This window comes from Lepidochelys kempii, chromosome 14, assembly GCF_965140265.1.
Source record: "Lepidochelys kempii isolate rLepKem1 chromosome 14, rLepKem1.hap2, whole genome shotgun sequence".
Lineage (NCBI taxonomy): Eukaryota > Metazoa > Chordata > Testudines > Cheloniidae > Lepidochelys > Lepidochelys kempii.
The window spans coordinates 28417935-28435546 of record NC_133269.1 but is presented as its reverse complement, the minus strand read 5'-3'; positions in this window follow the sequence as shown (position 1 = coordinate 28435546).

Below are 17612 nucleotides of genomic sequence, written 5' to 3'. Positions count from 1 at the left end.
CAATACCCGAAGTCCAAAGGTGCAAACAATTCAATGTTTATTGGGGTGAACTTCCAGCAAGCATGATTCCAGTTTCCTTCCTTAGTATCCTCCTTCCCAGCTCTGACACCACAAAGCCTTACACCTGTGTCCCTGTTCCCATTCCTGCCCTTAGCCAAACATGATTCCAACTTCCTTACTCCCATTCCCTGTTCCCATTTCCCCCTTTAGCAAAACATGATTCCAATTTTCTTACCCCCATTCCCTGTTCCCATCTCACACATACACATCCCCATGCCCACCCACGCCCCGTCACTTCCTCATTGACTACAGATTATATAGTAAAACTTGAGTTCTGCTTAGCTATACCTTAACCAATCATTTTCCTGAAATTTAACTAACCAATCCTAACATATTGTAACATGATTATGTAACCAATTATATCCCACCACCTCAATTAGTTTACACCCAGCAAAATTAATTATACAGCAGACAGGAACAATCACAGAACCAGACAGAGATTATACAGACAAACAACAGCAAAGTGGGAACTATAATGACAAAACAATACAGAAGTGAGGATTTCACATCCCAGCTATTGATAAGTGAGTTCTTGCCAGACAGGATGCTATCAAACTAAGTTTCCTTTTACATTTTCTAGGCACTTCCCTTTCTCTGGAGGTGATAGGAATACAATCCTGTCCTGATAGTGCCTAACAGCCCAATAGCGCCTTATTTCAATGTGACTAGTTTGGAATGTGAGGATGTGACCGTTCGCTTCCCAGCTTATGGCTGCCTCTGCTGCTTAGCCAAAGGCCTTAGCCTAAGAACAGGGCCTCAGACTGTCACAGTAAGAGAAGGCCCTTACACCAGCAGACAGTGATCTTGATTCTTTCTTTTATACCTCTATCACTAGCCAAGTGATAAGAATACACCTAAATTCTTAGAGTACAGGCCTTTGCAGACAGGCCTGAATATCTATATCCTAACATAGAGGGCTTCTACATCCATAGTGGCCAGGATGGTGTTATCAGGAAGATCACCGACGGATTGTAGTTTCCTCAGGAAGTCAGTGGTGTCTCGAAGATAGCTGGGAGTGCTGGTAGCGTAGGGCCTGAGGAGAGAGTCTACATAGCCAGACAATCCTGCTGTCAGGGTGCCAATGCCTGTGATGGTGGAGTGCCCAGGATTTCCAGGTTTATGGATCTTGGGTAGCAGATAGAAGATCCCTGGTTGGGGTTCCAGGGGCATGTCTGTGCGGATTTGTTCTTGTGCTTTTTCTGGGAGTTTCTTGAGCAAATGCTGTAGTTTCTTTTGGTAACCCTCAGTGGGATCAGAGGGTAGTGGCTTGTAGAAAATTTTGTTGGAGAGCTGCCTATCAGCCTCTTGTTCATATTCCGACCTATTCATGATGACGACAGCACCTCCTTTGTCAGCCTTTTTGATTATGATGTCAGAGTTGTTTCTGAGGCTGTGGATGGCATTGTGTTCTGCACGGCTGAGGTTATGGGTCAAGTGATGCTGCTTTTCCACAATTTCAGCCCGTGCACATCGGCGGAAGCACTCTATGTAGAAGTCCAGTCTGTTGTTTTGACCTTCAGGAGGCGTCCACCCAGAATCCTTCTTTTTGTAGTTTTAGTAGGAAGGTCTCTGTGGGTTAGTATGTTGTTCAGAGGTGTGTTGGAAATATTTCTTGAGTCAGAGGCGTTGAAAATAGGATTCTAGGTCACCACAGAACTGTATCATGTTCAAGGCTGATTCCCCACTCTGGCACTTCGAGTGCAGAAGGTGGGGGCCCACAAGGATTCTAAAAATTAATTCTGGCCACTCCAGGCTTGTATTAAACTCCCAAGGTTACAGTTTCCCTCTGAACTTGGATGGGTAGGTGCTGCCACCATCCAAATGCAAAACCACTTGGAATCCAGGAAGGCGCACTTGGGAATTCCTTCCTGTGGAGTACACTCAAGCCCTTTCACTCCCTGTCAGGAGAAGAGCTGAAAAAGAAACACAAAGATATCAGCTGTTGCCACCAGCTAACTAAAAAACATGTGCACAAAGCTCTTAAGACACAAAAATTCAAATCCTCTTCTTAAAAAGGTAAATTTTATTAAAAACAAAAAGAAAGAAAATACATCTGAAAAGTCAGGCTATTGTTTGATTTTAAAAAGAGCACTTCCAAAATTTAAGCACCCAAAATAGTTTTCTGGGGGTTCAACTTAAAGGTTACAAGCAACAAAAGCATCTGGGGTTAGCACAGAGGAATCCACAAGCCATAATAAACAAAATAAACCTAATCACAACTTTCTACACATTTTCTGATCTACTTACATATCTGGGTTCCAAATAGGCAATTCTAGGTATGATTCTGATGATTTTCATACCTGGCCTTCAGCTTCTCACAGCATAACTGCTGCCTTATTCCCCTGTTCTCCAGAGAGCCACAACAGACAGACAAAGGGAAGTTTTTTTCCCAATTTTAAAAAGTTCTATTCCTCCCATTGGCTCTTTTGGTCAGGTGCCCACTCACTTCCCTTTACCTATGTATGCAGTCAGACTTTTTAACCCTTTACAGGTAAAGCAAGTAGAGAACAGCTACCAAAAAAAATTCTATAGCTAACTGGCTGGGTGGGTGTCCACAACTTGAGGGGGCCATTTAGGGATCTGGGGCAAAAATTGGGGATTGGTCCTGCTTTGAGCAGGGGGTTGGACTAAGTGACCTCCTGAGGTCCCTTCCAACCCTGATATCCTATGATTCTATGAAAAGGAAGCTACCCCCCACCCCATCTCATTTATCACAGCTGCACTAGGAGAGAGTGCAGCTTGCCCATTCAGCAGACCTCAGTGTCGTTTATAAAGAAAGACCACAGGCTCGGTTCGGTGCAGGTACTAGTGTACGGGCACAGGTACACAAACGCATGTTTTCCCCCCTCCATTCCCTCCGACAATGGTACCGGCCCAATCAGCACATCAGGATGCTATCCCCTGAGCCAGCACAAAGATGCCCCTCTTGTGACTTCTCCTTTTATACATTGACACAAACAACGTCATGTCACGCTCCATGTGTTGCTATCACCCTTATCCTTGTACCTGTTAGTTTGAACAAAACATCCTTGTCCATTATCCTGTCATCCACTCCTTACTTGTAGAAGGGCTCAGTGTGTTCCTGTACCCTCTCTTAGGAATGTGTTTATGCAGTTACTTGAGAGATCTGTGTGTTTTTGTACCCTCCTTAATGGTCAGGAATGTACTGCCTTGGTTAGCTGATACCTAGTGTGTTACTGTTCTGCCAAGGCCAGGCCTATTCTGGTTTCCAGCCATTGGTTCACGCTGTTAGTTATGCCTAGGGCTCCAGCAAGGCCTACATTCCTCTCCTTATTGTCTTTTCCATCATCCCGGAAAAGCATAATGTATGAACTAAAAATACCCAGTGGGCTAAACACTATTTCTTGGCCATTTTGCTTTATCCATCCATGCATTCATGCCCCATGTATCCAGTGGTCTCTATATTGCCTCATACGACCTGTGGACAGTTTTTTCTCCCCTCCAATTGTTTTTAGTTATCAAATACTGCTTTGTCAGGATTCTGTGTTAGTTACCAGACACTGAAAACGATGGGTTTGAATATCATGTGCCTCAGTTAGGATGCTGTGTCACTGACCACACGTCACAAAATACACCCCATCCAGTGTCCTCATCCTGCATTGATATATGGCCCTCTTGACCAGGATGAGAAGGAGACCAACGAGGAGGTCAGTGGGCCGTGACCTGGGCAGTGAGTAAATAAAAATGTGAAGGGAAAAGTGCAGCAAGAATCTCATCAAGGGGTTCTGGAGGAGACAGAAAAGGGGGTGTAATGTAGCACTCTCCAGATATGCATGGGCCAGGCTCTCCCTCTCCCACAGAATGAACAAGTGCCAGGGAAGTCTGAAAACTGTGTCAGGAACATGCCCGTGCTCCATCAAAGAGCCCAACCAACCATTATTCCTGGTGGGCTGTGGAATCAAGGTGGAATACAGGCTGGCCCACCAGGGCTCCTCATCCTCAATAGGTGGCAAAATGTCCAGCCATTTTGTATCTGGGCAGGACACGAATGCAAGGAAATGAGTAGGGTGAGTGTCTGTAGTTTCTCTTGTGATGTGGCTGAGAGGCTCACTGACTAGATCAATATGAGTCAGCTGAAATGGGAGATTCAAAATGATGGGTGGGAGCTGATGCGGCAGGGGCCTGACATCCATGCTCCAGAGAGCCAGGGGATACAGGCAGGTGGGGAACTCCTTGCTCGAGAAGAGCCATAGAGGCAGGGGACAGGGCAGCTTTTACCTCCTGGACCACACAGTGGGGGACATGTGGGGTGGGCGGTGCTATATACTGGGCAAGCATACTGGGGACCACTCAATTCTGCAAACCATAGTCGAGAAGGTCACTGACTTGAGTGACACCAGCGAAGACCAGCCTCTTATGCACCAAGGGAGCTTCCCAACCCCCATGCCAAAAGATGTAGACTGTGCAACAGGAATTCAGGAAGGAGGTCTCCACCCTTGGCAGATGTGACAGGTCTGATTGCAGAGACCAACTTGCAAGGCCTGAGGAGATCTCTGTCAATTCACAGAAATTTTGGAGGAGACATCTCAGATGGAGGAAAGCAGGCTGCTGGTCATATCAGAAGACTCTGAGTCAGCAGAGGAAACCATAAGACCACAAGACTATAAAAGTGGCCCTGGGGGTCACCACTATTTGCCTCTCTCCATTCTGAAACTGACCATTTATTCCTACCATTTATTTCCCTTCTTTTAATTAGTTACTGATCCAGGAGAGGACCTTCCCTCTTATCCCATGACTGCTTACTTTGCGTCAGAGCCTTTGGTGAGAGACCTCATCAAACACTTTCTGAAAGTCCAAGTACACTATATCCACGGATCACTCTTGTTCACTTGCTTGTTGACCCCCTCAAAGAATTCTAACAGATTGATGAGGCATGATTTCCTTTTACAAAAACATGTTAGTCGCTCCCAGCTATGTCCATGTGTGCTGCAGTCAGCCACACCTTGGCTCTTACCAGCCTTAAAGATTACCACAGGGTGACTCCAACACACTCCTCTCTTAACAAACTGTGTTATATTCAAGCAAATTGTATCATCACATGCTTTCAGCAGTCTTACTGACCAAACCCTTTAGGTCAGGACTTCTCCCTCAGAGTCCAAAGGCTGATTTGTCTTCTTAGGTGCGATGTCAGAGACAGACAGGGAAAAGGATGAGGTGTCTTGGGGTGTTTGCCCCTTTTTATAGTCCTATCCCGCCTTTTGAGACTCATTTCCAGATGGGAGCAAGCTGACAGACAGTCAGTGTGGATGGAAACTTCATGCTTTTTCTTTGCTAGAATGTAAATGCCCCCCGTTTTTTGCAAAAGAACGGCCACTTAGCAGGTAATGGTCCATCAGCCTTGTTTTCACCTGACTGAGACATCAGCTTGCTTTTTGTCTCTGAGGAACCAGTTTGGCACTTCCCAGACTTAGGATATGTCTACACTTGCAGAGTTTTTGCATTGTAAGTTTCACCAGTGATAGGGGACCAGTGAAAGTAAAGCGCTGGTTTGTGTACTCACCCAGTTCCTCAGGCGTCAGAGTGTTTACACTACCAGCACTTCCATCGCTGATGAGAGCAGCGCTGTAGGGCAGCTATCCCACAGTGCAGCTCTCTCAATAGGTCTTGTGGGAAGTGAGGGAGTGAACAGAAGGCATTCTGGGTCCCTGCTTAGTGCCCTGTGCTGCCCTGCTTCATGTTCCAGCAGCCCCATGACTTCCTTGTTTCTTTCGCAGCATTTTTTAAAACCCCTTCTGTCTGGCTGCTTTCCCTGCCACATCTGCAAACAGGAATGGATCCTGCACTGCTGTCCACTATTCTGATAGCTGTCACTTGCACATCGCGCTTGGCTGTGCAGCTGTTCTTAAACTTGCAAAGAGAGCTGCAGTCAGAGATGCCTGATGAGCTGCCTGAAATGGAAATAAGTAACATTCGATTGCTTTTGGCATTAACTGAAGAGCTGTGCACTGTGGAACGGTGTTTTTGTGCTAGGGAAACTAGCTCAGAGTGGTGGGATCGTATCATTATGCATATCTAGGATGACAACCAGTGGCTTCAAAACTTTTGGATGTGGAGAGCCACCTTCATGGAAGTGTCTGCTGAGCTTTCCCCAGACCCGTGTCGCAAGGACGTCAGACTGAGAGCTGCAATCACTATAGAGCAGTGGTTCCCAAACTGGGGTTTGTGAACCCCTGGGGGTTCGCAAAATGTTACAGGGGGTTCTCAGGAAAAAAATTCCCTAATGGCGGCCAAAGCTCTCCCTGGGGACCCCGTGCAGCACGGGGCCAGCAGCCCGGAGCCTGTGGATTTCCAAGGGCTAAGCAGATCAAAGCAAGCATATCTATCACAATGAGGAGATTGAAATGTCAAGATTCCTTATAAGAAATGGAAAGGGAAAAAAGGGAGATTAAAATTGAAAAAGACACATTGGCCATTTAAAAGGAGGGGCTGATGTTTTCGGGTTAACGTGCAGCACAAACCCAGCTAAACCCTCCCCACACCCAAATCTCTGGGATGATCGCTTCACCTGTCCGCGTGGCGAACAGTGGGGATGATTTCTTTTCAGCCACAGGCGAACAGCCCAGCAGGAACAGCTACCTCTGAATGTCCCCTTAATAAAATTCCCCTATTTCAACCAGGTGACCATGAATGATATCACTCTCCTGAGGATAACAGAGAGAGATAAAGAACGGATATTGCTTGAATGCCAGCAAACACCAGGACCACACACTGCCGTGCTTTCTTATACAATGATTCCAGACTACATGCTACTGGCCTGGCGTGGTAAAGTGTCCTACCATGGAGGACGCAATAAGGCTGCCCTCCCCAGAAACCCTTTGCAAAGGCTTTGGGAGTACCTCCAGGACAGCTTTATTGAGGTGTCCCTGGAGGATTTCCGCTCCATCCCCAGACACATTAATAGACTTTTCCAGTAGCTCTACTGGCCACAAATGCATCCCAAGTCTTCAGGGCAAATTAATCATTAAACATGCTTGTTTTAAACGGTGTATTATATTTACAAAGGTACACTCATCAGAGGTGCCTTCTCTACCTTCAAGGTCTGGGAGCCCGGGTTGGGAGGGTATTGGCTCCAGGGTGATAAACAGTTCCTGGCTGTCGGGGAGAATAGTTTCTCCGCTTGCCTGGTGTGCGCTATCTTCAACCTTCCACTCCTCATCATCTTCCTCGTCCCCAAAATTTTTATCCCTGTTGCGTGAGTCTCCCTTGCAGGAGTCCACGTACAGGTGTGGGGTAGTTGTAGGGGCACCCCCTAGAATTGCATGCAGCTCATCATAGAAGCGCCATGTCTGGGGCTCTGACCCTGAGCGGGCGTTTGCCTCTTGGGTTTTTTGGTAGGCTTGCCTGAGCTTCTTAAGTTTCACACGGCACTGCTGTGAGTCCCTGTGATAGGCTCTCTCCTTCATGTCCTTGGAGATTTTTTCAAATATTTTGGCATTTCGTCTTTTGGAATGGAGTTCTGATAGCACGGATTCATCTCCCCATACAGCGATCAGATCCAGTACCTCCCGTTCGGGCCATGCTGGAGCTCTTTTACGATTCTGGGACTCCATGGTCATCTCTGCTGATGAGCTCTGCATGGTCATGCCACGGTGGTCAAACAGGAAATGAAATTCAAAAGTTTGTGGGGCTTTTCCTGTGTACCTGGCCAGTACATCTGAGTTGAGAGTGCTGTCCAGAGCGGTCACAGTGTAGCACTGTGGGATTGCTTCTGGAGGCCAATACCATCGAATGGCAACCACACTAACCCAAATTCGACCCGGCGATGTCTATTTTAGTGCTAATCCCCTCGTCGGGGAGGAGTACAGAAATCGATTTTAAGAGCCCATTAACTCGACAAAAGTGGCTTCATTGTTTGGACGGGTGCAGGATTAAATCGATAGAACACTGCTAAATTAGACCTAAACTCATAGTGTAGACCAGGGCTGGGAGTGTGTTTACACAATAACCTTGTAGCGGGGTGTTCTTATACTACCCTTCTGGAATATGTTTACGTGAATATTTTGAATTGTAGAATTGAAGGATGGGACCTTGAGAGGTCATCTAGTCCAATCCCCTGCACTCATGACAGGACTAAGTATTATCCAGACCATTAGGTGTCTGTCTAACCTGTGCTTAAAAATCTCCAACTCCTTAATGCCTAGGAGTGTGTGTATTTTTTTTTTTTTTAACACAAGCCATGTTCTTGCCAAGTTCATGTATTGGACGGTGAACCTGCAAATAGGCATGTTTTGCACAGGGTCTGATTTTTGCTCATAGCTTAGACTCTTCCTAACTTTCCTTTTACAGCAGCAGGGCCTGACTTTACTTCAGGCCTTATGCCTCATACCAGACTCTTTATACTAGGCCTCATGTCTCAGGCTCTCTTTCTACTACACCTTGTACAAAAATTATTACTTTAGTCTGTAGACTGTGAACACAGCTTCTGTGACAGAATACACACCTATGGACACCTTCAGAGACCCAGTGCTTCCCAGGGCAAAAAACCGCCAAGACCTTCCTGTGGAGGTTGGTTAGAGTCCCCAGTGGCAGGCTGAGGGTGTTGAACTGGTATTAGAGTATGGAGAAGACCAACTGGTTGATGACCCTCCACTGAAGGGAAAGGCACCAGAGAAGCCCTGTTATTGCCTGCAACCAGTCCAGGGCCGTCCCTAGGGTATGACAAATCGAGGTGGCTGCCCTGGGCCCTACGCTTTGGGGGGACCCCTCAGCGGCCGTCTCAATTCGCTGTACGCACTGGTGAGAAATGGAAGCAGCGGCCCCACTCTGCCCCACCCTGCTCTGCCGGCTCTCAGCGTCACTCGGGGGAGGGGGTGAAAGCCGGAAAGGGGCAGGGCTTGGGGAAGGGGTAGAATGAGAGTGGGGCAGGGGAGGAGCAGGGGTGGGAAGAGATGGGGTTTGGGGGAAGGGCATGGGGCAGAGGAGGGGAGTTGTCCCGGGCCCTGCACCACCCTAGGGATGGCCCTGAACCAGTCAGAAACCAGTCAGTTCCGAAATCCATCCAGTTTTTCAGGGGGAAAAGATCAGTGGCGGAAAGCTAATAGAGCAGACCTGTAACTCATTGGCTGGTACAGAGCATGGGGAAGAGGGAGCCAAACTACCACCCATCCCTGACCAACAGACCAGAACTCCTGACCTAGTTGAGCTCTGGCTCAGAGGAGTCCACTGAGTAATTGGTTTGGCAATCCTCCACCTACACCAGGGCTTCCTGATGAGAGCCTCATCATCATACACTGACAGCACCATGGCAGAGTCATTCAGCACAGCCATGTCAATCACTTGTACAAAAGACAAAGGAAAGGCTTGACAATGACAGCATACAAGTTGCCAGACAAAGGGCAGCCCTGATGCTCTCCCTGACTGAGAGTAACAGATTCAGTCAAGGCCAGCTGAGCTTCACTGTAAACTCTACAGAACCATACTGCACCTGCAGGAAGCCTAAAACACAGGGACTGAAGCCAAATTCCTGCAAGGTTCCCCTGAGATACCCGTGATCCACTCTTTCAAATGGCTTTACCTAGTCAAGGGAGAGGAAGGCAAGAGACCGATCATGTCTACAAGCTAGATGGAGAAATTCCTGTGCCTGAGAGAAGTAATCAAGAATAGTCCTGCTTGGGATAGTGGAGGTGTGGTCAGGCTGGATCACATCTGCCAGAAAAGACTTCAGTCACAGTGAGTTGTCTTTTGCTATGACTTTATAGTCCATGCCAAGTAGTGATACTGAGCCCCAATTCCTCAGGGCGTGAAGCTTCCTTTTCTCCACTAGCAGGGTGTGCACAGCCCTCCTGCATGACAGGAAGAGCACCATGCTGCCCAGGAGCTCTGCCCAGATGATGGCAAGGTCCCAGCCAAGGCCATCCAAGAATGTGTGGTAGAACTGCATGGTCAACCATCGATGCCTGCAGATTTTGTTAATGGGCATTGTGGCAAATTGCCACTATGATTATGATGGGTCCCGCACTTCCTCTTCTTGGGGGGGCGGGGTTCAGGGTGCAGTTTCCTGCCCCTGAACTAGGGTATTTACTGTCCCACTAGTAACCAGAGAAGGGTAGTGGAGAGGGAGGGACCTGGGCCTGCCCTCTACTCTGGGTCCCAGCCCAGGGGCCCTAGGGATAGTGGTAAACCACTTGAACTAATGCTTCCTTCCCCTGGGCTACTTCCCTCTCTTGCTCTTCAGCTTGTGGGGTTCCTGCCCTCACTCTCTGCACAAGCCGGGTGTCTCTTTACCTAGAATCTTGGTCTTCTAACCAGCCACGGCACTTCTCCAAACTGCTCTCTGCTCCAACTCCAAACCACTCTGCTCCAACTCCTTCCCCTGGCTGATTGAAGCAGGGGGTTTTATCAGGTGACTAGCTTCAGGTGCTGTAATTGGCTTCAGGTGCTTTTAATTAATCTATAAAAACCTTTATTCCCTCTACAGGGAATAAGGCTTCTCCTCATCCTGGGACTTGCATATCTCTCCTATATCACTCTCCTGCTGCCTTCTGGTCATGCTGTATCACATATCCTCCCCCGCCCCGCTCAACACCAGGGGGTTGCGCTACCTGGGACGAGAGGCAATGCTTTCGTGACAAGCCATCTGCGTTGCTGTGTTGGCTTCCGGCCCTATGCTGTACTCGGAAATGAAAGGGTTGCAGAGATAGGAACCATCTAGTCACTCTTGCATTCTTCTCCTTGTTTCTGTGCACGCACTGGAGCGGAGCGTGGTCTGTCACCAGGGTAAATCGCTGCCCCAGTAGGTAGTAGCAGAGAGTTTCCATGGCCCATTTTATTGCCCGACATTCCTTTTCAACAACGGTGTACTTTTGTTCCCTGGGGAGGAGCTTCCGGCTGAGGTACAGGATCGGGTGTTCCTCCTCCCATACGATCTGCGAAAGGACGGCTCCTAGCCCTACTTCCGACGCATCTGTTTGTAGGACAAATTCTTTCTTGAAGTCTGGGGCTATGAGTACTGGATGGCAGCAAAGGGCTGTCCTTAAATCTGTGAATGCTCCTTCTGCTGCATCAGACCATTTTACTATCTCGGGGCCCCGAGCCTTTATCAGGTCCATCAATGGCCCTGCTCTTGTGGCGAAATGAGGGATGAATCTCCGATAGTACCCTACTAACCCAAGAAATGCTCTGACCTGCTTTTTATGGACTGGCCGAAGTCAATCTTGTATTGCCTCTACTTTGTTCCATTGGGGTTTTACCAAGCCTCTCCCTACTACATACCCGAGGTATCTCGCCTCAGCTAGTCCTATCACGCACTTGAGAGGGTTGGCAGTGAGGCCTGCCTTCCACAGGGCGTCTAGTACTGCTTCTACTTTCCCTAGGTGCGTTTCCCAGTCAGGGCTATGGATGACTATATCGTCTAAATAGGTGGCGGCATACCTGGCGTGGGGTCGTAGCTATTTATCCATAAGTCGTTGGAATGTTGCAGGGGCCCCATGGAGTCCAAAAGGGAGGACAGTGTATTGGAACAGGCCATCAGGTGTAGAGAAAGCAGTCTTCTCCTTGGCGTTCTTGGCCAGGGGAATTTGCCAATATCCTTTGGTCAGGTCCAGAGTGGTTAGGTATCGGGCCTTGCCTAACTGATCAACTAGCTCTTCGACACGTGGTATTGGATAGGCATCGAATTGGGATACTTCATTCAACTTCCAGAAGTCATTGCAAAATCTCAGGGTGCTGGCAAGCTTGGGTACTAGGACGATAGGGCTGGACTACTGGCTGTGGGATTCTTCAATAACCCCAAGTTCCAACATCTTCTTTACTTCTGTCCTAATTTCCTCTCTTTTAGCTTCCGGTATCCAGTATGGTCTTATCATCATCCTTATTCCGGGCCTGGTGATGATTTGATGTTGGACCAGTGTCGTACAGCCCGGCTGTGTACAGAACACATCTTGGGTCCGTTGGATCATATCAATGACCTCTGTTCGTTGTTCTGGGGCTAACCCGGGGGATATCCTCACCTGCTCCTGTGGGTTGTCCATCTGAGGTGGAGCTCTCCGATGACCAGGCATGTCTCTCGGTCACGCCCTGGCTTCAGTAAGTTTACATGGTAGATCTGCTCTGGTCTTCAGCGGTCTGGTTGTCTGACCTTATAGTCCACTTCCCAGTGGCTTCCACTATCTCATATGGCCCATGCCAGCTAGCCAGGAGTTTGCTTTCCGCTGCCGGCACTAGTACCATCACCTGTTCTGACTGAAATTTCCATACTTTCGCCTGGCGGTTATAATATGTCCGCTGAGTCTCTTGTGCTTTTTCCAAATGTTCTCGTACTATAGGGGTTACTCGAGCTATTCGCTCTCTCATCTGTGTCACGTGCTCAGTGACCTTCTTTCCTGGGTTGGGTTGTTCTTCCCAGTCTTCCTTGGCAATATCTAGTATTCCGCGTCTGTGGCGTCCGTATACTAGCTCAAAGGGAGAGAAACCAGTGGATGCCTGGGGGACTTCCCGTATTGCAAACATTAGGTATGGTAGAAGGATATCCCAGTCTTTTCCGTCCTGTGCTACCACCTTCTGAATCATACCTTTAAGGGTGTGGTTAAACCACTCTACCAGCCCATCTGTTTGTGGATGGTAGACTGAGATCCATATGGCATGGATGCAGAGCAGGGTACATAAGTCCTTCATTAATTTCGACATGAAAGGGGTTCCTTGGTCAGTCAGGATCTTCTTAGGGATGCCCACTCTGGCAAAAACCTGCAATAGTTCTTTTGCTATTGCCTTGGATGTGGGGTTTCTTAAAGGAATGGCTTCTGGATACCGTGTGGCGTAGTCAAGGATGACTAATACGTTTCGGAGGCCCCGTGCTGATCTTTCCAGCGGGCTCACTAGGTCCATGGCTATCCTTTCGAAAGGGACTTCAATAATGGGCAAAGGTACTAATGGGGCCCGCAAGTGAGGTCGGGGGCTATGCAACTGGCATTCCAGGCAGGAGGTACAATAGTGTTGGACCTCTGCGTGTATTCCTGGCCAATAAAATCTTCTTAGGACTCTATCAAGTGTCTTGTCTACTCCTAGACGTCCCCCCATATAAATGACTGTGAGCTAACTCTAGTACTACCTGTGTGTGTTTCCGTGGGACTAAGAGCTGCTCTACTTCTTCCCCTTGAATTTGCACTATTCGGTACAACAGATCATGTTTGATCACATAATACGGCCTTGGGCCTTTGGTCTTTCCTTCCACGGGTACGCCATTTACTTCCACGACTTCCTCCCTCATATTTGCATATAGCGGGTCATTTGGCTTGGTCCTGCCCAAAATTCTCACGTGCAGTACCGATTTAACCTAACTCCATGGGACCTATTTCTTCTCCGCTCCTTGGCTGGTCCTACTTGGGCTAAGAACCGCCTCTGAGTCCTCACTGGCCTGAATTGTCTCCTGGCCTCCTGAATGGGTTCGCTTACTAACAAGGGAGGCTTTCTGGTTCTCTGCTAGAATCCTGGCCTCTAGCCTTTTATCTGCCCTCTTTTCCCACCTAGACTTTCGGGGTTTCCCAGGGGATGAAAATAGCTCTGGGGCAAATTCGGCAAAAATTGGGGTGAGGCTATCAGGTGCCTCCGTCTCAGCCTGGGGGTTGCTACTCTCCCCTGGATCTACTGGGGGGAGTAAGTTCTCAAACCCAGGGAAGTCCCTACCAATTAAGACTGGGTAGGGGACCCTAGGGACCACTCCTGCAGTTACCCTGGTAGTGTTTCCCTGGATCTCAATCTATACTGGAATTGTGGAGTGTTAGGGGGCTTATTCCTTCACCCACTTACTTCCCTGGTCCTTCTCGCATGAACAGAGAGCAACAATACCCGAAGTCCAAAGGTGCAAACAATTTGATGTTTATTGGGGTGAACTTCCAGCAAGCATGATTCCAGTTTCCTTCCTTAGTGTCCCCCTTCCCAGCTCTGACACCATAGAGCCTTACACCTGTGTCCCTGTTCCCATTCCTGCCCTTAGCCAAACATGATTCCAATTTCCCCACCCCCATTCCCATTTCCCCCACCCACACACGCACCCACTTCCTGATTGACTGCAGACTATATAGTAAAACTTGAATTCTGCTTAGCTATACCTTAACCAATCATTTTCCTGAAATTTAACTAACCAATCCTAACATATTGTAACATGATTATATAACCAATTATATCCCACCACTTTAATTAGTTTACACCCAGCAAAATTAATTATACAGCAGGCAGAAACAATCCTAGAATCACAGAACCAGACAGAGACCATGCAAATAAACAATAGCAAAGTGGGAACTATAATGACAAAACAATACAGAAGTGAGGATTTCACATCCCAGCTATTGATAAGTGAGTTCTTGCCAGACAGGATGCTATCAAACTAAGTTTCCTTTTACATCTTCTCAGCACTTCCTTTTCTCTGGAGGCGATAGGCATTATCAGGACAGGATTGTATTCCTAACAGCCCGATAGCACCTTATTTCAATGTGACTAGGTTGGAATGTGAGGATGTGACCAGTCGCTTCCCAGCTTATGGCTGCCTCTGTTGCTTAGCCAAAGGCCTTAGTCTAAGAACAGGACCTCAGACTATCATAAGAGAAGGCCCTTACACCGGCAGACAGTAATTTTGATTCTTTCTTTATACCTCTATAACTAGCCAAGGATAAGAATACACCTAAATTCTTAAAATACAGGCCTTTACAGACAGGTCTGAATATCTATATCCTAACATGGGGTAGAAATTTACGGTGCCATGAACGCACGTTACCCCTGTGGTTTTGGCCCTGGTTAGTTGGTCTTGCCCCACCAACTTCCCCGAGACCAGTGTGACAGCACTCCCAGAATCTACTAATGCTATGGTCGCAATACTCTTCATCTTTACTGACCTTGTATACCCATGTGAGGTCTTTGCGACCCCTACCAGGTCAATTAGGCCACATTGTTCCCCAGGATCCCCCAGATTGTACTGCATAGGCTCTTCCCTGCTGGGGCATTGGAATGCTATATGCCCCAATTCCCCACACTCATAACACTGACCCCTTATCCCGGTTGCTTCCCTCTGCCTGGGGCTATTTGATCGGCCCCCCCAGCCCTCTGTTCCCAAACCTCCAGGTCCCTTCTTGGCCTCGGGCCATTCCTCAGTGTCTTTCCTCCCAGTTATGGTTCTTCTGTAGTTCTCGACAGTCCGGGGCCTTGGGTTTGGGGCTGTCTTCCTGGTTTGCTCTGTCTCACCCCCTGGGGTCTGGAACAGTTCACTGGCTGCCAGCTGTCTTCCCACAAGGGAGACCAACTCATCATAGGTAGAGGGGTCATTCTGGCCAACCCAAGCCCGAAGGCCTGGTGGTAGCACCTCATATACTGGTCCAGTACCAGGAGCTCCCTCATTTTTTCAGAGCTGAGGGCCTCAGGGTGCAGCCATTTCCGGGTCAGGTGGATCAGGTCAAACCATTGTGATCGGGGTGTCTTGTCCTCTGTATACTGCCATTCATGAAACCTCTGGGCTTGCAACACCGTGGTTACTCCGGATCTGGCCAGGATCTCTGCCTTCAGCTGCGGGTAATCCTCCGCAGTCTCTGCAGCCATATCGTAGTAGCCCTTCTGGGCCTCTCCACACAGGAACGGGGCGAGGATACCAGACTACTGAGCTCAGAGCCAGGCCTCCCGCAGGGCTGTTTTCTCCAATGCCAGCAGGTAAGCCTCTACATCATCCTTCTGTGTCATTTTCTGTAGGCAGTGGCTGGCCTGTATAGTCCGGGTTCCGTCGCAATTGTGGTTCTGCTCCATAAGGGCCTTCGTCTGGTTTGCCAGCTCCTGTAGCAGAGCTTGGTCCTGGGCAGTCTGATTCATCAACAGACTATTAGTCTCCTGCTGCACCCGAGTCGCCTCCTATTGGGCGGTTGCTTGGATTCGGGTAGCCTCCTGCTGGGCCGCAGTGACTTGTGTTAGAGCCTTGACTACGTCATCCATCTTGGGGATGGGATGGTTTTGGTTAACTCTGGTTTAAGTCCCCAGCGCGGAGATCCCACTGCTGACACCACGAGTGGCAAATTGCTGGTACGATTATGATGGGTCCCGCGCTTCCTCTTCTTGGGGTGGGGGGGTTCAGGGCGCAGTTTCCTGTCCCTAAACTAGGGTATTTACTGTCCCACTAGTAACCCAGAAAAGGGTAGTGGAGACGGAGGGACCTGGGCCCGCCCTCTACTCCGGGTCCCAGCCCAGGGGCCCTAGGGATAGTGGTAAACCACTTGAACTAGTGCTTCCTTCCCCTGGCTACTTCCCTCTCCTGCTCTTCAGCTTGTTGGGCTTTCTGCCCTCTCTCTCTGCAAAAGCCGGGTGTCTCTTTACCTGGGGTCTTGGTCTTCTAGCCAGCCACGACACTTCTCCAAACTCTCCTCTGCTCCAACTCCAAACCACTCTGCTTCAACTCCTTCCCCTGGCTGATTGAAGCAGGGGTTTTTTATCAGGTGACTAGCTTCAGATGCTCTAATTGGCTTCAGGTGCTTTTAATTGATCTATAGAAACCTTTATTCCCTCTACAGGGAATAAGGCTTCTCCTCATCCTGGGACTTACATATCTCTCCCATATCACTCTTCTGCTACCTTCTGGTTGTGCTGTATCACTACATGAAAGAGAGGCCTTCTGAGAGCTTGGCCAGAGTGAGAGGAAACTAGCCCGTCTCGGTCACCCATGCTGACCTTCAGGAGTTCATTTCACAGGGCCGCTCAAATGTCAGCATCGATCGATCCGGGCAAAAAAGGTTCATGTAGAAAGCTCCAGCCCTTTATCACATCTGCTCCAGATCCACAGGAGGGGTGCCATCCTCTGCTAGGAGACAGGTGATGTGGTTTTTTACCTCATCTCTTCTTCTCTAGAGCACAGAAAAAGCAGGAGCCAAAGTACATCTCCTAAAGGGGTCAGATACAGGAAAAGACAAAAGCAAGTTGAGCCCAGTGTTCATCAAGGACCCAAAGCTCATCCCATTTTTCTCAACACTCTCTGCGGAGGGACAGATTCTCAGGGTTGGTAGCCATGCATCTCTCCACCTCCATGACTTTCTGTTCGAACTACTCCATCCCTGCTTCCATCACTGCTCCATCCCTCCTCCGGCTGCTTGGCAGTGAACCAGGACCATAGGCAGTCAGTCCTTGTGCTCAGAGTGAGAGTCAGGCCTAGTGGTTGGAGTTTGAATGCCAGAGCAAAAAGGTCGAGACGGTCGGAGTGAGGAAACAGAGCCGAGGGTTGGAACTGGATTACCAGGAGTCAGGGAAGGCAGGACCAGGGCTGGTTCTGGACAGGAGAGGAACAAGACTGGGTCCAGGATCTGGACTGGAGCTGTGGAAGAGCCAAGCAGGTGCAGTGCTTGGAGAGATGAGCACAATGAGGCAGACAGTCCATGGCCATGTGAGTTGAACAGATAGTGAGCTACTGCTGCTGCTGGGCTTAAGAATGGACCATCCAGGGATAACTAGTGGTCAGACCTATTGAGGGGACCATTCAGAGGCGGGACAAGAATGGTGGCCAGGACACCCTCTGTCCCTTCTCTTACCCCCAATCTTCCTCCACCAGTTGCAGCCTCTGGGAGAGAAGCCTT